This window comes from Dermacentor andersoni, chromosome 4, assembly GCF_023375885.2.
Source record: "Dermacentor andersoni chromosome 4, qqDerAnde1_hic_scaffold, whole genome shotgun sequence".
NCBI classification, from domain to species: domain Eukaryota; kingdom Metazoa; phylum Arthropoda; class Arachnida; order Ixodida; family Ixodidae; genus Dermacentor; species Dermacentor andersoni.
The window spans coordinates 79,607,933-79,625,799 of NC_092817.1; the positions used below are offsets into that span (position 1 = coordinate 79,607,933).

General features: G+C 43.7%; 1 long non-coding RNA gene and 1 pseudogene across 2 annotated transcripts in view; both read right to left on the reverse strand.

The window, feature by feature from the left end:
* LOC129386243 (uncharacterized) overlaps positions 1–17,867 on the reverse strand; it is a 525,736-nt gene that overhangs the window by 232,894 nt on the left and 274,975 nt on the right. The window lies entirely within an intron of this gene.
* On the reverse strand, positions 12,821–12,908 carry LOC126537239 (U6 spliceosomal RNA; annotated as a pseudogene).

The window sequence follows — 17,867 nt, forward strand, 5'->3', positions numbered from 1 at the left end:
TAGAAGCAGCAGCAATTGAACAACACTCTCAATTGTTCCATGCCTGAAAACGCGAGACGCGCCAAGTGGTCTTACTAATTTTACGGCGAATGCTGTTTTAGGGCATTCTCTTTAACTATAAATGGCATACATGGCAAGCATAGCCAAATTATCGCGGCCACAAAAAAGAAAAATATTCACACTTTATAGTCGAACAGACATAGCACACAACGCAAAATCTAAAATTGTTCACAAAGAATCATTTTTTAAAATAATATTGACAAGCTTTATAATTCTTGTTGTAATATATATTCTGTCGTACCGCTATTGATTTGACATGTTTCCCTATATGCGGTTTACAAGGTTGCAAGATTGCAGCGAACAGGGACAAAGAGCTGGTCATATGACAGCTAATCAATTTCACCGCTCTCTTTACATACAGTCACAAAAGGTACATCACTTGAAAATCAAAGCAGGTCTGGCACAAAAAAAAAAATACGTATAGAAACAGTAAGATCAAAGCCAAGCGAACATACAGTAAAAGGTTATCGCTTACACATTATAGACATGTTGAATGCCCTATTTGAGACGATACAGAAGTATTGCCCTAGCGCATGCATCAGTACACGAGCAACGCATAGTATTCTCGCCGTAGTAGCTCACTGGCTACAGTTTTCGCTGGTGACCACAAAGCCACGGGTTCGAACTCGTTCGTGGTGACCGTATTTTTGACATCGTGTACTTAAATGTAGGCGTAAAGTAAGATTTGAAAGAAAACGGCGACCAGAGTAATCCGAAGACCCGCGGTACGGCGCGCCTCGTAATCAGATTGTAATTTTTTCCCGTAATACCAAAGAGTTTAACTTGGACACATAGTAGTAGATAGGAACGAGTAGAACAGTTATGCAACGGAAGTAAATATAAAAACTGCGTCAACACAACTGTAGCAAATATTCTCCTGATTTAATTACCAACGCTGGCCAAAATTCAGGTGAATAAATTTTGTAAACGCAGTTTTAACGAGGTATGTCTGAGTGCTTCCTAATACAAACTTTCTGGAAAAAAACAGTTTAGGAGTCTCGGATTCCGATTTTAGAAGCTATTAGGCCCATGATTTGTCTTTGCAGATAGAACAAGTGTCCTCATTCCGCAGATTGCGCCCCGTATAACCTGCCATTTCTAGATTGCACAGTTATGAAAACGAGACATTCTTTTTATATTTTAAGGTGTTTTTGTGCACACAGAAAAAAAAGACAAGTTGATCGGTGGTTTCTGAATATGCTCTACAAATCTGCATATCATACTTGGGGTCCTCAGGCAATAATTAAATAGTTGGGTAATTAAACTTATTTATTTAGTGAGTTACGGGGAAAACAAAAAAATGTCTGAGTTACTATAGGCTGTTGCGAATAGTATGCGTTCGGTTCAATTCACTTCCCACGCGCCTTTGATATTCAATTTTTTCGCTCAAGTTATGTGGGACACCCTGTATACGCTTGCATTGCAGCTACAACCTCCATGGGGGAGGCAGTGCTACCGATACCTTGGCCAAATGATATTTAAGGTTCGGTTGCCGTAAAAAATTGAAAAGCGGTTCATTGCCGAGAAAAAATGCTGGGTGAAGAGGTACGTGCTGATGATACAGGGATGGGAAGTACATGTTCCTCTCTGCTTCTATTTCAAGGCACTGAAGAAGAACGTGGATAACTGTAAGGCTATCGCCGCATCTACTACATGTTGGAGGATAAATTCCAGTCTGTTGGTGCGAGTGAGTGCCGTAGGTGTGGCCTATCCATAATCCGCAACGAAGCCCTTCCGTGTGTCTTAGGGTCCTTTCGGTGATCCAGTTCCCTAATTTTGGTTTTATAGTGTACAGCTTATTTGATATTTCAGTATCCCTCTGGCTTCGCCAATACTTCCTCAACTGAAAAATGGCAAAAGATTGCACGTGACTCAGAGGTAACGTATCAGTGATTTATAAGAAACATTTTTAATGTGCCGAATTGCTCTTTAATAAACATATTGTATTTCTACTGTTAATATTGATATTAGTATACGAATATGTCATAAATAATTGTTTAAGTTGTCTATTTCGAGCCAATTATTGAGTGCATGAATTCGGGTGCATCATGCAATAAAGAGATTACATGCCACAAATCTTCTCGGCAGCAACTCCCTCTATCTGGGATATGCAGCGCACACTTTCCTTTTCTTCTTCCTTTTTTGTTTGGCGTATTTTTTCATTAAACGCTACCCACGTTTGTGATCGACCAGCCACCACTACTGACTCCTCGCAACCACTCAACTCTTCACGTAGAGATGGCCCTCATTAATTTGAAAGAATGTCTTGGCTCATTCGAAGAAAGCGCAGGCGAATAAAGTAAAATAACAAGGCACGCTCCAAGGCACACAAGTAGCGCTGTTTTTCGTACACTAAAGCAAAATACCTGGGCTGGCCTTTCTATAATACCCTTTTCTGCCTTTCTTTAAGCTATACCCAGACGTATTCGTGCTAGATTCTCTTACAGTGGCCTATCGTTTATTCACTGCTCCACTACTAAGTAAGCTAAACTACATCCACCCGCCGCGGTTTCTTAGTGGCTAATGTGTTGGGCTGCTAAGCACGAGAATGCGGCATCGAATCTCGGCCACGGTGGCCGAATTTCGATGGGGGCGAAATGCGAAAACACCCGTGCACTTAGATTTAAGCGCACGTTAATGAACCCCCGTTGGTCCACATTTTCGAATACCCCCACTACGGCGTGCCTCATTATCAGCTCGTGGTTTTGGCACGTAAAACCACACAATTTATTTAATTTATTTTTTTTAGAGCAGATCCTGGGTATACTCTTGCAATTTTTTTCTGAGTGTCTCTTGGTTGCGTCCCATGGTTCAGAACATTTTCATTCCAGGAATGTGATTTCCGCCTCTCATAATGCACCACATATAGTGTTGATATAAAAAGTATTCCTGTCACATTTTTTGGTACCATGGTAGCGTGTCAACTGCACATTGGTAGGTACCTGTTTATTATTCACGACCTATTGTGCTCAAAGTGACCAGCCCTCCATAAACCAACAGCACAATTCAAAATATTTAGGTTGGTATCGCATGTTTCAATCAAAGCGCACTCATATCATGCTTTAGCCAGGGCGCAATGAGTTTACCTGAAGCTTCCCCTTTCGACGAGTAGTAAACATATCTGTTTTCTTGTTACTGCACTAATACGTTATGAGCTAGGTATCGGCATATCCATATAATACCATGTGTAGCGGTTGCTTCTAACATCATGGTTCATCGCAACATCACGACTACTCGTAACATCACACTCGAAGCTTTGTATATGAGACTGGAGATCACAATGATGTGCCCGCTTTTGCACGAGGCACAAAGTGATAGTAGCCCACACTGGCGTTCAGTTGAATACCGATCTTGCGCATTGCTTGTGTAAACATTCGTTCCCTTGTATGACTGGGATTGCAAGTTCATGTAAAAGGGTACATTGCAATAGAGCATAGTCACCTTGGCAATGGCACAGTCATGTTGTCCTCCCTATTGGTAAAATTTATCGTGAATACTCTCGTATTTGTGTCACATACATAAATAAAGTATGATGTCAAAATTTCAGTTGTGTTTTAGCTCCCTACAGACTTTTCAATCACAGTTGTGCATTCCTAAACTTGCCGCGTGGCTAGGTATATTAAAATCGCAACACTTAATTATGCTGTGCAGAACTGTATTGAAACCGATTGATTCACGATTAGTAGAACAACCACAAACAAACTGAAAGCTGGTTTAATTGTTCTGAGCTTGCGTTCTCCTATTGTCCATAACAGTAACTTTAAAATAAACGGTTCAGCACAGTGGGCGGGCCAACACTTAACTGTTTTTTTACCTCCAAAAGGCCGTCACGGTGCCATGAACTTGTTGACTCTAAATACCTACCTCTGTTACTCGACTCAGCAGTTCGTGCCAATATTGCCAGTGACAAGTTCCACATTCGTCCGGTCCAGAATCTTTTCCAACTCGTATTCTAAGGACGCTCAGAAATAAACCATGCTTGTTTCGTGGCGTGCATTAGTCAAGGCCATAATATAGAAGGCTCGAGAGAAGCACTACATGTCAATCCCAACAAAGTATAACGGCGTAGGAAGTGGGCAGAAGTTATATGAACGGAAATTTGGATGATGATGGGTGGGGAAAAACTGATTATGGTATATTATTATTATTATTATTATTATTATTATTATTATTATTATTACTTTGATAATGGAACGTTTTTCGTGAATATAGGAAGGGGAAAGAGTTGGTGCACCACTGAGTGTTACAACTGCGGTAGGCAAACAGCTTCACAGTGGCGTAGTTAGCGAACCATCAGATTAACGAAAGACAAGAAACGAGTGTTTTGCCATACTGGCGCTGCTTCATTATAATATTGATCGCTGTAGGTTGGTGAGTTCCGCGAAAATATACGTACTCTAGTACGCCTTATTTAGAGTGTAGAAGCTTATAATGACACTCGCCTTACTAAATTCAAACAAGAGAAAGCTTTCAAAGGAAGGCTGAGACGAAGTTACCGATAGTAGGCGAAAAACTCAAGGCTCAGCTTGAAGCCCACGTTCGGCAATGAAAGCCTTGGCAACGGACTTGTCCTGACTTTCCCTGGTACTGCAGTCCTTACAGAGACAAGTCTGATTTTTGAAATCTTGGCTCGAGGTGAACGCTTCCCCTGTTCATCTCCTGTTTATTGTCACTAGATACTAAAGCAACTCGATAAGAAGCACCGAACAAACGATCAAACTCTTTCTGGTGGGATATTTGCTGTGCAACACTTTTAGTCATATTAATAGCAAATACACTTGAATGACCTCGTCAAAGCTCATTGCCGTTCTCTGTTATACCGGAAAACAAGCACAGCTTGCTATCTAGCATGTGTGTTTTTGAGAGACGGTTTAATCACAAGGAAATATGATAACCAAAGTGACCGATAACACTTTCACGTTCGCATGACCTAATGGAAATATCGAGACTATAATCAGTAACACTTCTTCAAGCAGTAAAAAAAAGAAAATAAGAAAAACGAACAAAACGAAGTTGCAACTGCGTCGTAAGCTGGCGGCAGGTCATTTGCCGGCCATCCTCACACGCGTAATTTGGTGCGCCGAGCACGATAAAACCCGGTCTACTGGACCTCCCTTCCACGCCTCTGTTCCTTCCGTTTCCTGTGCTTTTACTTCCTGCACTCGCCTTGCTTCCCCTATTTAGCCGCTCTGAGGTTCGCCGAGGCGGAAGATGATTCCTCGAAATAGCTCTGCCGATATCGGTCTCTCCCCTTCCACCACGAATCCTGTGATACCTCTCATGAGGGCTATCTCTACGCACACCGAGATGTTTATACACTGACCCAAAGAACTGGCTTCTCGCAACTGTGATGAGGAAAACCGGAAATATCAACCTGCTCTTATCGTCACAATCCCTCTGCTGAAAAAAAGGAAGTCGCAGTTTCGCCCGAATGGGGAAGCATCAATTGCGATAGCAAATTGGTGGACAGCTACACGAAGTAAGGACAGTAGTTTTATCGGTCGTATAAACTTGAAAACTTAGGAATACTAACTAAATTAACAAGCACGGTGTCACGCGCTCACAAGCAAACATGAATATTACTCACTGGATGACTGCGGAAACTCGCTTTTAAAGCGCTGCAGTGAGGAAACGCGGCAGCAGCAGCGAGCGAATTGACATTCGTGCTACCGCTCGCATCAACGCGAACTAAGGCGCGAAAACACTGCGCAGTGTGGACTGTGTACCCGTCGAAGACGCCTTTCAAGATACAGCGACCCGGCCGGATGACAGCTTTACAATTGCTAGGCAGCACAGCGGGTCCTGGCATTTTAGGAGTAGCCCGACATTTGTGCGCAGGTGCGAGTAAGAGCAGGGTATGAGAGAGTAAGTGTGGGGGCTTTCGTTCCTTGAATATCTGACTTTGCCTAGGCACTGCCGAGGAGAAGTTTCTTTGCTCGTGTTGTGTGCGTTTCTCTAGGCGTGCCGGCATTGCGGAGCGGGGTCGAATTTGCTTATGCTCTGACGCTGGCTGCTGGCACGGTGAACCAGGTTAAGGAGCGGGCACTGACGCCCTTCTTGGTGATCGGTGTGTGTAAAGGTACGTCGGGACGTACGCAAATCCCAGAAGGTAAAGGTACATCGGACAGACATTCTCGCCCCTGTGTCACTTGTGCTGAGTCAGTCATGGCCGATTATACTGTTCTCGTGCCTTACGGTGCGCTACATTAAAAAAAAACGCCACACATTTTTCCGTGAGAGCAGTAGGGGCCGTAATAGAGGCCGGGCCTACACTCCTGGAGCAGCATGTCCGCTCGTGCCAGGCTTTTCGTATGCTGCCATCCGTGAGTTTTCAGTAGCATTTTTGAATGGTCCCCTTTTAGTCAAATCTTACAAAACTGCCTTTGGGGGCATGGTTAAATGCAAACACTGCCTGACTGGCCCATGGCAACCTCACAACTGAAGCAGTAAGGCAGACGCGACCTACAAGACCATAGCGCATAAAGAATAAGAAGAAATGCTTAATAGTATGCGTATTCTTCAACAGTTCCTCCGATAACATCAAATCATGTGATATAGGATGATACAATAATGGAAAACAATGATGTAAAAGAGAAAAAATCAGAAAACTATAAATATATCTATATATTTTAAATATTCGTATAGCATTTCTCTGAATTTCTTCTTAAATACCGGTGTTCTTATACCAAATTTTAAGAAAAGTGACGCGGATGAAGGCGCAATTCCGCTGGGGCGTACGAGAATACACAATGCTAAGTGAAATATCAAAATATCGGCTATTTCCGCAAAACAGCATTGCCACCACTCCAATTCACCTTGTAGACATATAGGCTGTTGTACACAGGCTCTTTAATGCCCAGACAGGTCATCGACATAGGCTGCGTCGCACAAGCCGCAAAATGAGCTCACCCTGCCGAATTCACATACGCGCTGTCCAAGGGTTCAGCTATAGTTCGGACGAAACACAAGGGCAAAAAGACGGAACGTGACACGGTGCTTCGAGGGCACAGGCGCCGAGGGGAAAGCAGTGGTGCGCGTAATAACCCGAGTTGGCCAGCTGCGCACTTCCCACGCGTCTCGGAGAGCGAAAACACGTGGCCGCTCTATGGAACGCTTCCGGTTGGGAGGAATGAGAAAGGGAAAAGGGAACGAAACTCGGGACGAAAGGGAAAAGCCTCGCGGAAGCTATAGCGGCGTCCCGGCCTGTCTCGCTTGCGCGGTTCGGTCGAAAGACTGTTTGCGTGGTTTGGTCGAGAGCGTGGAGACGTGCGTCGTCCCGCATGGTTGAGATGGACAACGCTGATCCTTCGCCGGGGTGCGCGCGAGACACCGACACACCACGCTCGGACATTTCCCCCCATTCCTAATCCTCCCCAACGTCCGGGCCATCTGCTTTTTTTTCTGGAACGACGGCCGCGTTCCTCCTGCTGCCTATTCCTGTAATTCGAAAGTTCGAGCCTCTCAAAAAGCGCAGAACAATAAACTTGCGATATTAGGGGGGGGGGGGGGGGAGGGAAAATAAACTTTGTCCTGTAGCTCACTTTCTGTCGCTAAGAAAACAGGAAACCTGAAATATTTGCCTCGTGTAACCGAGGAGATGGCACGTATCTGATAGCAATTAGCGACTCCGGGATCTGGAGGCACCACTCGCCTGCAAAAAAATTTTTACCTATCCTCATGGACAATTCGAAGTACTTGTGTTTACATATGCATCAGTATATTTGTTTACTTGTTCTACGTTTCTGGGCTCGCATGCAGAAGCTTGCGTTCCTGCTGGCTTTCCATTCCATGAGTTGGAAAGAAGTCCGACTTGCCAACTTGTGCCCTGAATCAAGCCGCTCTACATCTACTGCATGATTCATACTCCACTCGAGTTCGCATTTATACAGATGGTTCTTCGACTCTAACCAGCTCTGCTAGTATGGTAGTCATTCCGTCGATGTCAATCTGCAAGAAATTCAAAATCAGCCAGATCGCAACATCGACAGGATCCGAACTTTCCGCCTTCCGTAGCGCAGTGCTATATGTGCAGCAACAATCACCAAATCACTGGTCTGTATTCTGTGATTCAAAGGCAGCCCTACAATCACTCTTATCAGCTCTGCTCAGAGATATGATTACGCGACCATCAAGCAGTGGACGGAGGCCACGACATTATATTTCAGTGACTACCTCGGCACTGCAACATTACTGGCAATGAAAGTTCCCACAAAGCTGCCCATAAGGCACATGATGTATGTGAAAGCACCTAGATACCATAGTCAAAAACGTATGCCACGCGGCAACTCAGCGATTTTGCACATATTATTACTGTAAGTAAATGGAACACATCAATGTTCACCAACCGGCGCCTATCTGCCATGGAACTTTGCAACTTTTACATGGTTATAACCGACGGGAATACTCTAAAGACTAGGGAGGGTATCGCAGGAGTCAAGCGCCCGATTTACTCTTCAAAGCGCTGTTTTACTCTCGCAAAATGTTGAGTGGAGTGAAAGTCATTGTTCACTCCGTCAGCAACGAGAGAGTGAAATGTGATTTTCACACTGCCCTTCTGAGAGAGAGTAGAATACCCGTTCTAATGTTGCGGCAATAGAGAACAAAACATATTGTAAGCTTCTGCTTCAACTGTAGGAGGCTGGCCCCGAACATGGCGATGTGTCACTCACGCACGCTGAGCAAAGAACACAGCGTTTTGCTTCTAAGAGAGCAGGCAGCCACAGTTCAAAGGAACGCGGAGCGAGCGCTCTACTTTTTCACTCGGAGTTGCTCCACCGCTCGCGCGCTCAACATCGCGGAACAGCACAGCACTGGAGAAAGATGATCCGTCCAGCGAGCAGCAACGAAGGCCATCGAAGGGAGATCGTGTGTCGCCGCAAAAACACGACAGTCGTTCGACATTCGTTGGATATAACAACAAATCCTCCGCGGTAGGTGAATTCTAACTTACGCGCACATTATGCGTATGTGAAATGCTATCGCCAAGAGGTCGTCGCGGCGCTTAGCCGACGCGATTGACAACGGACTTGGCAAGTGTTGTGTGTCTCTCGATGTCAATCGAAAAGACCAGTCGTCGCAATAACTGCATGCGATTTTATCACTTGCCGCTATCCGTAGAAGCTCTGACAATCGCAAACGCTGCCAGAACCACCACGATATGTTCGATAAGATGTGAGATGAGAGGACGCTTAAAATGGTTTGTTCACCAGCCCATGATTCCTAGCATATGTGGAGCGTGCTTAGCGTGCGTTTTGTGTGTTTTAATTTATTCAGTTTGGCACTCTACTGGGTATGGAACGCTGTTGAATTAATCAGTCACATAACCGAAAGCGTCATTTTGCTGGCGGCATGATTTGTTAAAAATAAGCCGCGCGCTTGACGGTGTCTCGCCCTTGGGTAATCTGCGACCACTGAAGTTACGTGCAGCGCCAGTGCTAGTTTAAAACTTTGCCGTAGGCATTCAGCTGCATGCGGCAAGAAGTTAGTTGGGCGCGCTATCTTGAACTTACTGAAACCGCATGAGGAATTCATGTTTTATGCTGAATAAAGTATAAACCCCATATAAGCGATCTTGCGCTTAGATGTAGGTGGCTGTCGCGTTCGCTCGTCGCCTACAAGTCGGACTCCGTGCGAGAGACGATTTTGAGCGATGTTTCCCCGGTGTTGCCGGTATGATGGCTGCAAATACGCATCGAAACTAGCGTGAGGAGTGCTTTAGTAATTTATGTTGAGGTATTTTAGTGTAAAAACTAGCATAAACATTTCTGAAGGCCTTGCAGTATAAGGCCTTGCACGTATAAAAATTCAATCGTTTGCTGGTTCCGCGCGACAATCGGTAGCACTTGAGCGATGTACATCCTGTTCCGGCTTCGCGCTATTGGCTAGTCGCTCATGGCACTTCAGGGCGACAAGCGACGAATTCTAGATTTCCAGAACCCAGCGATCTGTTCAAGCTCAGGCTAGTTTTGTCGCTCGAAGTCGTTGCTCGTCGCCGTCGCGCACTGAATCGCTCTCATGGTCCTTAGCCCTAAGACTGAACACTGTGTTTGTTCATGTATTAAAATGGTGTGATTATATGTCTGATTTTATGTCTCCTGTAGCGGTTTTCGAGTGCGGTGCGAATATGAAAGGGTACTTATGTGCACGAACTCGGTCGGGGAGGGGGGAATTGTCAAGTAGCGAGCTAGGTATCAGCATCGAATATAACGGCTGATGTGTGGAATTACAATTGCAGGGGCGCTTTGCATACGCCTATTGTTTTGGACATGCCTGTGCATTTGCTAGTATGAGTTGGCGTTTCAGAGTTCTGTCATATGAACAGCTAAATCACCCTTCCTCTGGGGGTTACAAGCGTAATGTGTGCATCTTGCTACTGCATGGAGGATCAAAATGTGTTTATCGATTTATTATTTTTAGTGGAGAAATAAAGTATCAAAATAAAATGTTGCTTTAATTCCATGTTACCAGTCGTCTGTCGTACACAAAACAAAGAGTTGGTCTAATAAACTAATTACTACGGTCTAACTGCAACTTTTACATACCTTCAAGAATGTAAAATGCTAGATTTGAAACTACAGAAGTAGTCGAGTCTGTCAACAATGAACTTGATGCGCACTTCATAAATGAAAATAAGTTCATGCCTTTTAGTAAGCTTAGATGTAGGCCGTAGTAAACTTTCTTGGTAGTCTTGAAATGTGGGTAAGCTTGCCTAACAAGTCTTCTTGCCCTCTCTTATAGGCACATCCAGTCACATCCATTGCACTTGAGGACTATATTTTTATCCCTACTGAGCATCATGTTTGCAGATATGATCCTCATATTACTTCTTGAGCAGTGGCACAACCAGAAATGGTGCGGGGGGGGGGGCACATTTGGCATGTGTTTAGGATGTGTCGCAAGTGGTGTTGGCGATACACCATACTAATGACAGACTTATGACATCTGACAATGACCAAAATTCTATTTATTAGTAGGAGTATTTTAACATTGGTGCTGAACGAGGAAGAGCTGTCAGTTATTTCTTTTTTTGTTTAAATCTAAAGATTGAAGTTAGTTTAGCAGTCGACTGTTACAGTCATTTAGATATTTCGCATGCATTTCAGTAGGAAGACTAAGAGCTAAGACTGTTTTTTAGCGCCATGGCCTTACATCTTGACTGTCTTGATGTTGTTTTACACCATGTCCTCGTGTTGACTTTTGCACACGGTATTTTGCAAGCACCCGCTTTATGTAACGCAAGAAGGCGGCTGCAAGGACAGAAGGATGTCAAAGGTCCAGCCCAGCTCGACTTCACGTAGTGCAGACGAGCGCGTGCCAAAGAACTAAATTCGTTGCCATGCAATTTGGACGAGAAAACTAGAATGTGAGTATATTGGGTGTACCATTTGACTAAATGTCAACAAAACTTTCAAAATACAGTGTCACACCAAGATGAAAATTCTCACGTGCTCTAGGCAGTCATATTAAGCAGGGTGTGACCGAGCTAGTTGGTATTCCATGCTGAAGCCAATAGTGCAATACTGGACTCAGGACACAAAAGGCGACAAGGACGAGCGCTTATCTTTCTCGCAAGAGTGTCCCGTGTCCACTCTTGCGGTAGTCATTTCAGTCTTCCTAACATGGTATATTTATGTAATGTCGCTGATGGAAAAGTGAAAATCAAGTATGCTCTCTTGAGACAAACACATAGGAGCAAGTGTCATTGAAAAGTTTGAGATGTGTTTAAAAAAAGCCATTTCTATAGTTTTGTGAGAGGTGACTACTTTTTGGCTTGCCTCCCAACAGATATATCCATGTGATAAAAAAATATCGGTACAATGAACTTGTATATTTGTTTGATGACAAGATACATACTTGCAATGAGCACGGTGCCTGTGTTCACTATGAAAAGCAATAGCTCATGCTTGGTTAGGTGCTTAGATACATTCAACAGCTTTAATAGCTTACATTTAACAGCACGTGAATGCAAGGGTGCAACTACGAACCGCTGTCATTCTGTATTTTAAATGCTGACATGACGCAGACAGATTTTCATGTCTTCCCTTTTATCTATTTTTTACACCTAATTTTAGAAGTATGGCCTCCTTTTCGGCTCCAGAAAGGGGAAGCATTAGGGGCAGAGTATCCCATGTTTAAGAAGTCATTATTGTTTACGTGCATGCTCACGACACCAGTTCATTAGAACCGTTCGTGCCTCCAGAAGCGAAATCAAGCAGCAATTAAGGCCTTTAACCGTCTACACCGTGGTGCACACCCTACGTCTTAGAAGCCGGAGAAACACTTGGAATTGAAAATTTTAAAAATGTAAAATTGCAGTTTCTCCTTCTCTCAAATAGTCATATAATAGCTTCAGGCAGGTATTTGATATTTTGATCAGGGTGACTCAATTTACTTGTCCACCAAGTATGCTAGCGGAGGTAGAGATGTGTTCAATACAAAGAACTGAAAGCATCTGAGTAGAACGCTCGTTCATCAATTGGCAGATGTGAATATATAGTGTTAAGCAAAAGCCCCTTAGTTTCATGGCTTCTGTCGACATAATTTTTATAAGGCAAAGTAAAGTTAAAGCATTTTTGCACATGGTAAATTTCTGGACTTAAGATGAAGTGCACACTCAGGCGATGTGTTAATGTTCCCAGACACATATGTACTTGTTTTGAGACGAAGATTCTGTGAAGTGCGGTAATTTTTCTTACTTTAGCACATCTTAACCACTTCAGTAGGAAAACAGCTTTGGTTTCAGGTAGTTGGTTCTTTGTGCAAGTATATGCATAATCTGCGTGTCATCCTTGCGCAGGGGCCATGCTAATCTTCTCTGTATCGTTCGAGTTTTAGTATATGTACTTTACTGGCTCCGGACAGGCCGCCATTGGAATATGAACCTGGTAACGTTTAACGCTGGAACGTTATCTAGTGAGGCGAGTCTAGCAGTGCTATTGGAGGAATTAGAGGGCAGTAAATGGGGATATAATAGGGCTCAGTGAAGTTAAGAGGCCAAAAGAAGCATATACAGTGCTAAAAAGCGGGCACGTCCTGTGCTACCGGGGCTTAGCAGAGAGACGAGAACTAGGAGTCGGATTCCTGATTAATAAGAAGATAGCTGGTAACATACAGGAATTCTATATCATCAACGAGAGGGTGGCATGTCTTGTTGTGAAACTTAATAAGAGGTACAAAATGAAGGTTGTACAGGTCTACGCCCCTGCATCTAGTCATGATGACCAGGAAGTCGAAAGCTTCTATGAAGACGTGGAATCGGCGATGGGGAAAGTCAAAACAAAATACAGTATACTGATGGGCGATTTCAATGCCAGGGTAGGCAAGAAGCAGGCCGGAGACAAGTCAGTGGGGGAATATGGCATAGGCTCTAGGAATAGCAGAGGAGAGTTATTAGTAGAGTTTGCAGAACAGAATAATATGCGGATAATGAATACCTTTTTCCGCAAGCGGGTTAGCCGAAAGTGAACGTGGAGGAGCCCGAATGGTGAGACTAGAAATGAAATCGACTTCATACTCTGCGCGAACCCTGGCATCATACAAGATGTAGACGTGCTCGGCAAGGTGCGCTGCAGTGACCATAGGATGGTAAGAACTCGAATTAGCCTTGACTTGAGGATGGAACGGAAGAAACTGGTACATAAGAAGCCAATCAATGAGTTAGCGGTAAGAGGGAAACTAGAGGAATTCCGGATCAAGCTACAGAACAGGTATTCGGCTTTAACCCAGGAAGAGGACCATAGTGTTGAAGCAATGAACGACAATCTTATGGGCATCATTAAGGAGTGCGCAATAGAAGTCGGTGGTAACGCCGTTAAACAGATAACCAGTAAGCTATCGCAGGAGACGAAAGATCTGATCAAGAAACGCCAATGTATGAAAGCCTCTAACCCTACCGCTAGAATAGAACTGGAAGAACTTTCAAAGTTAATCAACAAGCGTAAGACAGCGGACATAAGGAACTATAGTATGGATAGAATTGAACAGGCTCTCAGGAACGGAGAAAGCCTAAAAGCAGTGAAAAAGAAACTAGGAATAGGCAAGAATCAGATGTGTGCGTTAAGAGACAAAGCCGGCAATATCGTTGCTAATATGGATGAGATAGTTCAAGTGGCCGAAGAGTATTATATAAATTTATACAGTACCACTAACACCCACGACGATAAGGTGAGAGGGAATAGGCTAGAGGAACTTGAAATCCCACAAGTAACACCGGAAGAGGTAAAGAACGCCTTGGGAGCTATGCAAAGGGGGAAGGCAACTGGGGAGGATCAGGTAACAGCAGATTTGTTGAAGGATGGTGGGAACACTGTCCTAGAAAGATTGGCCGCCCTATATACACAATGCCTCATGACCTCGAACGTACCGGAATCTTGGAAGAACGCTAACATAATCCTAATCCATAAGAAAGGGGACGCCAAAGACTTGAATAATTATAGACCGATCAGCTTACTGTCCGTTGCCTACAAAGTATTTACTAAGGTAATCGCAAATAGAATCAGGAATACCTTAGATTTCTGTCAACCAAGGGACCAGGCAGGATTCCGTAAAGGCTACTCAACAATAGACCATATTCACACTATCAATCAGGTGATAGAGAAATGTGCGGAATATAACCAACCCTTATATATAGCCTTCATTGATTACGAAAAAGCATTTGATTCAGTCGAAACCTCAGCAGTCATGAAGGCACTACGGAATCAGGGTGTAGATGAGCCATATTAAAGATACTGGAAGATATCTATAGCGGTTCCACAGTCACCGTAATCCTCCACAAAGAAAGCAACAAAATCCCAATAAAGAAAGGCGTCAGACAGGGAGATACGATATCTCCAATGCTATTCACAGCATGTTTACAGGAGGTATTCAGAAACCTGGAGTGGGAAGAATTGGGGATAAAAGTTGATGGAGAATACCTTAGCAACTTGCGATTCGCTGATGATATTGCCTTGCTTAGTAACTCAGGAGACCAATTGCAATGCATGCTCACTGACCTGGAGAGGCAAAGCAGAAGGGTGGGTCTGAAAATTAATCTACAGAAAACTAAAGTAATGTTTAACAGTCTCGGAAGAGAACAGCAGTTTACGATAGGTAGCGAGGCACTAGAAGTGGTAAGGGAATACATCTACTTAGGGCAGGCAGTGACCACGGATCCGGATCATGAGACTGAAATAACCAGAAGAATAAGAATGGGCTGGGGTGCGTTTAGCAGGCATTCTCAAATCATGAACAGCAGGTTGCCACTATCCCTCAAGAGGAAAGTGTATAACAGCTGCGTCTTACCAGTACTCACCTACGGGGCAGAAACCTGGAGGCTTACGAAAAGGGTTCTGCTGAAATTGAGGACGACGCAACGAGCTAAGGAAAGAAGAATGATAGGTGTAACGTTAAGGGATAAGAAAAGAGCAGATTGGGTGAGGGAACAAACACGGGTAAATGACATCTTAGTTGAAATCAAGAAAAAGAAATGGGCATGGGCCGGACATGTAATGAGGAGGGAAGATAACCGATGGTCATTAAGGGTTACGGACTGGATTCCAAGGGAAGGGAAGCGTAGTAGGGGGCGGCAGAAAGTTAGGTGGGCGGATGACATTAAGACGTTTGCAGGGACAACATGGCCACAATTAGTACATGACCGGGGTAGTTGGAGAAGTATGGGAGAGGCCTTTGCCCTGCAGTGGGCGTAACTAGGCTGATGATGATGATGATGATGATGATGATGATGATGATGCATAATCGCATGCCAAATCCATGTGCGTGGAAGGGATATGTGAAAAAGGATGGTGCCTTTCTCAATTTATGATTTGGTTCTTTGTTTGTCTTTTTCGTGCACTACCCTGCCTGTACTCAAGCTTATGTCACCTTTTTGAAAGCGACCGGATTGAGTCAGCGTCTGTGATCCGGACTGAGTGACCGACTGATATCTCCAGTGGACTTTCTCTCTCTTTTTTTAAAAATCTTTCCGTCCCCCTTTCCCTTTCCCCAGCGTAGGGTAGCCAACCGGGCTCAGTCCTGGTTAACCTCCCTACCTTTCATTTATCATTTTCTCTCTCTCTCTCTCTCTCACCTTTGATGCATCATATTCAAAACATCTGAAATTGGTTCACGTCTAAAGCCATGCTATACTTTAGTTAGATTGCATCTTCAACGAGTCACAATAATTGATTATGTAATTATTCAAGCTGTTCCTCATAAGTATAGCATCCTTGTCGTAATGGTAATGAAAAGCTACCATATAGGACAAGAAATTTGATGCGCAAGATTTTAATGCCAATGCTCCTTGCAGTTTTATACTCATTTGCTCCACACTAGATAATATTGTAAATTTAATTTTATTTATTTGTGAGAAAGTAACATATCAATCCCAACAGCACCAACAAAATACTTTCGGGAGGAGACCCACCGAATAGGAAATATGATACGCCTCTGTACCACTTTGACATCGGGCAGGATATTGCTGCAGAACCACGACAAGACACACTTAGAAACAATTGGTGGCAGCCTATACACGAATAACTTTATGTGAAATATAAGCAAAGCTAGCTAGACCTGCGGCCTCACATGAGAATATACAACACATTTCTAAATGCACAGTACTCTCCGTCAGGAACATCCATACGCTGTACAGGACCTTATCAAATGAGCTGCTGTCTTAGAATGCAGTACACAAAAAAAGTTTCTTACACAATTTATCTTTTATCTACATTACCAGCCCATGAGCTGCTTAGCAGCTCATCTGGTAACCTCTGCCATATAAGTGCATGCCTTTTGTGCCAGAAATGCGTTTGCTGGCCAGTAATGTGGTGCATATTTCTCTTCTATCATAGTGTCAATACGTTGTGAGTTTGCACACGTTTGTTCTGTGCTTAACGTTCCATTGTAAACTTTATTTTTGATAAGGTGGAACCAATTGAAAATAAAGGATATTTCTACACTGTAATACTGATGAAACTTTAGAGAATATACTTATGTTTTATTGCAACATGTGTTCTAAAGTTCATGGGCATCATTGTGATCTGATTTTATGTGTTTGTCAGTATGTTTCTGAAATTATTATTCAGTTTTCTTGTGACTGATCAATAAAGACTTTGACCTTTTAAGAGAGAAAGTGTTTCATTTGAGTAGCTCGGCGACTACACATTACATCCCATTCACCAAGCATAAGTGCAGGAGCTGCTTATGAAGGAATCAAATATCCCCCACGTGTAAGTATTGCGAATCCTTTCTAACGTGACCATGGATCTACATCGTGCTCTCATGCTATTGGGAAGAGTACTAGCACACTGTTCTAAAGGAGTACAAGCATTGTGTTTGGGGGAGTAGAAACACTCGGCTTGGAGGAGTGGAAGTGCTCGGTTTGGAAGAGTAGAAGCACTCGGTCTGGGGGATTACTAATACCTCTGTGGGGAGAGTATTAGCACTCTGCTGAAGAATACTAGCACTACCTTGTAGTGGAGTAACAAAACTCTGTTTTGAAGAGTTATACTCTCTCTCTCAAAGAGGGTCCATCTACTCTCGAAAAGAGAGTGAAATATGGGGCAAGCAGATGCTCCCTCAAAGAGAGTGCCCGGAACTCTCTTTGTTTTTAGAGTGAAGAAACGCTACTGTGCCGCTTGAGAGTAGGTGTTTCTTTCACGAACGTCTACTCATTCCTAACTGGAATAGCAGACAGTCCCAATTGCAGCAGATGTGGTGCCGAAGAAACGATGAAACACCTCCTGTGTGACTGCCCTACACACGAAGACGAGAAGAGTGCCCATCGTACAGCTTTGGAGCACTTAGGTTATCGTGCTTTCCCGAAGAAGATTGTG